We start from the raw sequence: 7,744 nt of genomic DNA on the forward strand, positions 1-7,744 counted from the left end.
ATAAATGTGTAATTTGAATAATATCATAAATATTTTATATATCTAATAGTGTAGTTTATGATCTAAAACTTTATCATATATTTTTTAAATTGAAAAAATCATAAACAATGTTTAGGTTTAATTTTTCATTTAATATATTTATGATATTTTTTTATATATAATATTATTTATTTATATATAAATAAAAATTATTTATAATGTAGTCCCCACTATAATATAAATATAGACCCATATTCATACGTAATACACTCACTCATGACTCTAAGATATTTGACAATTACATAAAGTGTTGGTGTTTCTTTATCACTACACATTTCATTACATTTAATCCAAAACAAAAAAACAAAAAATAAAGTGTTGGTACAAAGTTACAAACTTTAAATTGACACCTCTTAATTTCTCATAATATTTTATACTATTCCTCTTTATTCCTCCATGCTTTATATAAATTTTCTAAAGTTGGTTTAGACTAATAATACTTTATTGGAAAATATATTCGTGAGAATATAAAAAATGAAATAAAAAATAAAATACCTCAGAGGTTGGGAGAAGGTGTAGTCTTGACTTGTTTAATTCTATGGAAAAGTAAAATGTCACATATTATTATTCAAACATTACATAATAAATTATTATAATGTTTTTAGAATATGCATACAATAGTTAATTAAGAATATGATTTATATTTTTTTGGACCTGTGTTTTTTTCAATTACTTGTTCAGATTTTGTGTTTTAAAATTTTTATTTTTGGACCCTATATTTTGTAAAATAATTCAAATAGACCCTTAAATTCAATTTTGATGAAGAAAAAATTGAATATAACAACATAGTTTTTAAGCAGAATGATTTTATTTTTGTTCTGAATTGTTAGATTGGTTAATTATTTGTGATTTCAATTGAGAAAACTTTGACCAAAATCGGATTTAGTGTTCTATTTGAACTATTTTACAAAACATAGGATCCAAAAAATAATTTATCAAAATACAGGATCCAAACAGATAATGAAACAAAACACCCTTAAAAATATAAGTTAGAGCATTCACCAATCACAAATATATGTATAATTTTTTTTTTCCAAAATATATGTATAGTTTGACAAATGAAACTCGATTTATATTTTACATATTATTTTTCTTTTATTTAGTAAAATAAATTATGGTATGATAAATGAATATATAGGGTAATAATTAGGTGTGAGCATTTGATTAAGGAACACGTTGACATTAATATATGAAGTTGAGAAGATCACAAGATTAATCAATAGAGAAATGGATTAAAAGGTAAATAAACAATAAGTAATAAGCACTTTTTAGTTTTACTAGAAAGTAATTCCCTAAATATATATAATTTAATTACTTGTGTGAGTAGGTTTAGGTTTAGGTTTAGCAGCCCACACTCAAATGTAATTATATTAAGCTTTATAGGTGAGAATATGTCATGTGGGTTATACCATGTCCGAACTTTTTGACACATAAATACTATTTTATATGCCATTTTTTATTCTATATAATATATATATATATATTCATATTTATGCTTTTGGATGATTTTGAAGAGCCTTCAAATTCATTTAAAGAATATATACAGGGAATGACTACAATGTATTTCTTTTTTTACAACATCAGTGCATCATTTTTTATTTTCGGCACCTGGATAAATATAATCCCAATTTTTTTTATATGACGGTGTACATTGTAAGTATTTAGAATATCCTGCCAAATTTTCAAAAAATTATGAATAGTTTACAAAGCTGAAAACAGAGTTCAAACTGTCAAATTTTATACGCGTACACAAAAAAACAGGCACACGTGCAATAGACAGTTTATACGCTATTTCGGTACCATAATTTATTCGGAATTTCTTGAAAATTTGTAGGATGTTCTAGATAGCTATGATGTACACCATCATATAAAAAAATTTAGGATTATAACTATTCAGGTGCCGAAATAGAAAAAATATGCACCGATATTGTAAAAAATAAAAAATAAATTATAATCGCTCCTTATAAATATATATATAAGTTTTTATTTTTATTTATTTTTACTTTTACTTTTATTAGGGGCCGCAGAAGTTAAAAGGATAAGGGGGCAGTTCTCCTTAATTTTACCAACTAAATAAAAACACCGACACATGTGTAAAACACATAAACATAATATTCTTATCTAACTCACACACTCGTATATATATATATATAATACACATATATACACTTTTCTCTCTATATATATATATATACTTTTATTGGAGAATTTTTCGGTGCACTCTTTTGGTATTTTTAGTTTAAGAAGTATTTCCGGCGAATTATTTTTATAATCGTGTATATTATAATTATTTAAAGTATGTTTTTAAATTTTAGAAAATTCTGAATAATTTACATTACCAAAAATAAGTTTTAAATAAATTATTTTTCACACTTATAAAAAAAACAATCACACGTATAACAAATTATTTAAATTTTATTTTCTACATTATAAATTATTCAAAATTTCATAAAAATTTACATAAAACTTTAAATAAATACAATATTCATTTGCATAAAGAAAAATTTGAGCTGGAAAAGTACCCTTCTTTATATATGCATAATTATTCTTTGTTTTTTTCTGAGTCACATGCTCCACCTGTAAGGATCTCATCTATCTCACTATGATATTGTTTTTTTTCTCTCTTTTTAATTAAATTTCCAGGAAGAAAAATCTAGTTGTTACTATTAATTTTTTCTTTTAAAAAAAAAAAACTTCTTTGCAAAAAAACCTTTGTATCAATATAATTGTTGTCAAGGTGAATACATAATTAATTAATGACATTAATTAATGGAATATATTCAGTTTTATATTTACGTACATGTATTTTAAAAATATATATTTAATAATGGACTACTTGCAAAAAAACATTTTTAAAAAATGTTGGGGGCTTGCTTTTACTCACTCTTTTCTTGGAGAAAAAAAAATGCAAAGTTTTCATGAAAAACTTGTTAGGATTATAAAAATGCAAAACAAATTATATATATTATTTTAGCAAGTGTCTACATAATAAACACATGCACATAAATCTAAACCAAAATAATAAACAATAAAACAATTTTGTCGATCACATTTTCTATTTTTAACATTGAAATTAAATGAAACAATAGTATTTTTACTTTCATAGTTCATGTGTTAAGAAAATATGATAATACATGATCATCATAACATAACACAATATTTGATAATAACTAGCTTATTGTTTAAGAGTGAAATTTTATGAAAGGGAATTGAATTTTTGATAATTTGAAATTCCTAATTCTTAATGATTAGTTTCAATTTTAACATTTTTTTTGAGTTTATACATTTTTAGATTTTGTATTTTGTCTTATTACCTGTTTGGACCCTGTGTTTTGATAAATTATTTTTTGGACACTATGTTTTGTAAAATAGTTAAAATAGAACTCTAAATCTAATTTTGGTCAATATTTTCTCAACCAAAATCACAAATAATTTACCAAACTAACCATCTAGAACAAAAATAAAATCATTCTGCTTAAAAATTGTGTTGTTATATTCAATTTTTTCTTCATCAAAATTGAGTTTAGGATTCTATTTTAACTATTTTACAAAACATAGGGTCCAAAAAATAATTTGTTAAAATACAGGGTCTAAATAGATAATGAGACAAAACACGGGGTCCAAAAATTTATAAACACTTTTTTTTTCTAGATATTTCAATTTTAATATTTAAAACATCTCATTAAAAGAGTTTGTTTTATTGTTTTTTATATTATTTTCCATGTTGGAAACATGGGATTTGTCACAAAACTTTAGAGTGAAATAATATATTGATGTAAGAGGGCCACAATAATTTATTTTTGCGTTGTAGCCCCTCGTTACAAATTAGTTACAATTATTAGTTACAATATAATTTGTAACTAAAACAAATTATCAATATTTATTGACTAAATATATTTTTAATTACAAATACTACAGTTATAATTAAAATTACATCACTAACTAACAACCTATTACAAAATATTGATGATTTTAGTTATATATGAGTACTACAAGTAACTTTTGTCACTAAATTATAATTAAAGTAATAAGAGTGCTAATATGCACCTCCCTTTGAAATAATAAAAATACTTGATAATATTATTAATTATAAATAGTTCTAATGACAAAATAAATAAACAAATAATGTGTATAGTTGGGGAATGACATTGTCAAAAATGACAGACATAACCCCTGAATTAAGGCCTAAAATAGTAACTTAATCAGTAAATTGGTTCACATTTTGAGACCATTTTAGCACTAAACCTTCCTTCAACATACAATTGATGAAGAAAATTCATATATAATATGACTTCTTAATTAATAGTGGCTTTTACTTGGAAATGTGTGAATTATCATATATATATATATATATATAAGCATATATAAATATACATGTGGGTCATTATCACGCAACTAAACAATAAACTATATAAGTTTAGAAAATATAAATATATATTATGGGAGAGATTACAACTTATCCAATTTTTTTTATAACACTGGTGTATCATTTTTCTATTTTCAATACTTGGATAAATATAATCTTAAATTTTTTTATATGACGGTGTATAATGTAATTATCTAAAACATCTTATAAATTTTCAAGAAATTCTGAATAAATTACAGTACCGAAAACAGTGTTGAAATAGTTTGTTGCACACGTACTTATTTTTTTGTATATCCATGTAAAAGTCAATTGTTTGAAGGCACTGTAAATTATTCCGAATTTTTTGAAAATTTACAGGGTGTCTTAAATGATTACAATGTACACTGTCATATAAAAAAATTATAAAAAAATTATCGAGGTGTAGAAAACACAAACTGACTATAGTATTGTCAAAAAAAATGAATGCACTGTACTCGCTTCTTATATATTATATAAATTTTCACAAATAACTAAGAACTAAAAAAACAATATATTTTAATACTGGCAAGAATTTGAGCCTTCAATTCATTCCCAACGACTATGTATAAGAACATTACTAAATAATATTGTATTACCAAACAGTGACGTCAACCATTAATTATTACATGATTAAAAATTTCTTATTTTTTATATTACTAAATTATGAATTGCATGTTAATTAAGTCTTACTACATATAACGAATATCGTTGTTGACATTTTATACATTTTGCTATAACGAACAATATTGATAAGAAAAATTGCATTTAAATTTCTATTTTTTTTCAGGACAAAAGTTAAGTCAATATCAAATAAGTAAGAAGCGATATTTGTGATAATTTCTTTAGCACTTTTATTTAAAAAAAAAAAAAAAAGTAGAAATCGCATTTTTTGCAATTTCAAAATATTTTAAATTAGAACGTAAATAAGTTACAAAAAAATTAAGAAAATGATTACTTAAAAATAAAAAAATAAAAACTTTAATTAAAGTCAACTCAACGGTTATTTTGCCCCCTCAAACATTATCCTTACGAGTCTATATTTCGAGATCACTTAATCTATCTCGAAATTTGAGGTGTAACATTTTGCCCTCTCAAAAGTTTATGCTCGAACTTTGAGAGAGAAACTTTTGAATTTCTCACTCAGAAAGCGTTCCCACCTACCACACTCGAGTGGGTACTCGTATCAATTTGAGAATAGGTAACTATAGTAGTCAAGTACTATAGCCTCTGCCCATATCCTTTCATATGCTCAATTACTGTCACTTTCGAGATTGAACGTGATCTGTTGGATCAGTAATAAACTTGAATATTAATGGTCCTAATCATTCTTCACTTATCACATTTTGCTTATTTTAACTTTCCTTCTCTATTTTCTTCTATTTACATCTTCAATCGTTTGCATGTTTTCTAAAAGGAAAAAAACCAGACCCTTCTCAATCTTACAAATCTCCAAGGTCTTCTTTGTTCAAGATTTTCCAATCCACGCTTCAATCATATCCTCGACTACTTTCATGTAAGTTTATCCATCTTTCTCTATATTTTGATAAAAAAATATATGGCACATACATGCACCTTTTATTTTTTGAAATTTGTTCTTGGGATGTTCTTTATATTTTGGAAGGAAAAGGGTGGTTTGATCAGTTTCAAATGAGGAATTTTAAATAAAAATGGTTTATTTTGGGTTGATAGGGCATAGGCTATAGGTTTCGTGCAGTACAAGGAATATGGTTTTATAAGTATGGTTTCTTTTCTCACGAACCAATGATAACCCCCTTTTTGGGTAACTGCCCATTTTTCTTAGAAAATCGGGATAGCCCAAAATGGAAATTAACCACCCACTTCAAGTGGGCCTACCTCGATACTTCGAGCCTATAATGACCTAAATTATTCGAGATGATCATCTCATTATTTCAAACCCATCTTGGCTCGATTTTTCGACATAAATTTGTCCAATTATTTTTCCCTTCTTAATTTAAGTAATGGACCCTCACCTTTTTTTTATTGTTAGATGATGCAATCTTCCGAGAAGAATTGGTGGGGGACCGATTATGTCATTCCTTATCGAACTCCCTCTCCCCGAGCTAAGTCCCCGTTTTTGCAGAATCAAAGACTCATTTGCTAGCATGAAGAACGAGCTAAGCGTGAAGATATAAGTGCTCATTTTCGACGTCAAATTGTTGAGGTCTAAGAGGGACAAAGGAGAAGGCTCTGACTGGTCGTCCATCCCGAGACTACAAGTGGGCAACATCCGAACTAATCCAATTACAAAAAATTGGATATCCAATTACAATTGGATTGGATCAAATTTGAATAATTGGATTGGATTGAATGGCCGATGACACTGTCAAAATCTAATTAAAAACTGATCTATTCCAATTACATATAATATATATTAAAAAAATATTTAATTATTTATGTTTCTTTAAATATATTAAAAATATTTATATTTCTTTTAATGCATTATTATTGACTAACTATTAGTCTTCCCCTGTACACTTCCACACCTAATTAGAGGAGAAAACACTAAAAATACACATATATTCTCCTCATTCTCTCTCATTTTCAATACTACTTCAAGCTTTTAGTTGGATTAAACTTGTAAGGTTGATGACTTTATGTAGTTTGAATCTTAATGAATGGTGTTGTTTAGTTTTTAAGTAATTTTTTTGTATATTTTTAAGTCAACATTAAAAATCAAGTTCCAACTCAGTTTTGAAAAAAAAATCAGGTTCCAACTCAAAATCCAATTAAAAAACCGAACAAATCCAATTACTAATTGGATTGGATTGGATTAGATTTTGATTCTTAATTGGATTGGAATGGATTGGATGATGATTTTCAAAATCCCACCTTTAATTGGATTGAATTAGTACAAAAATGTTGGATTGGATTGGATGCCCACCTCTACCCGAGACTGACTCCTTTATTCGTCCCATTCCTTTAGACTATACCCTTACGGTTACAATTGCCTTCCACCCCAACGAGCTTTCTTTCGAACTCATGGAGAGCTCTTCAAGCCGTCCTCAATTCTCTTCTACCCCAGCCCCACCCCAAGCATCTTCTCTCCCCTCTTCCAGTTGCGAGTTTTTCGAGGCATATTTTTATGAAAGCTTGATAAAAACCATCAGACAGGTTTCAGACATCCTGTCTGCCCATGGCTTCAAACTATCCGCCAAGCTAGTGTGCCGAGCTCCAACACCTGAAGATAGGAGTAGTTATGCCCCGAATGAGGATAGGCTTAATTGAGTGTACAAGCTTGCGGCTTAGAGTTGTGAGCATATGAGGGCTGGAGCATTATTGCCCTTAAATGACTACTTTAAG

Source organism: Humulus lupulus, chromosome 7, assembly GCF_963169125.1.
Source record: "Humulus lupulus chromosome 7, drHumLupu1.1, whole genome shotgun sequence".
Lineage (NCBI taxonomy): Eukaryota > Viridiplantae > Streptophyta > Magnoliopsida > Rosales > Cannabaceae > Humulus > Humulus lupulus.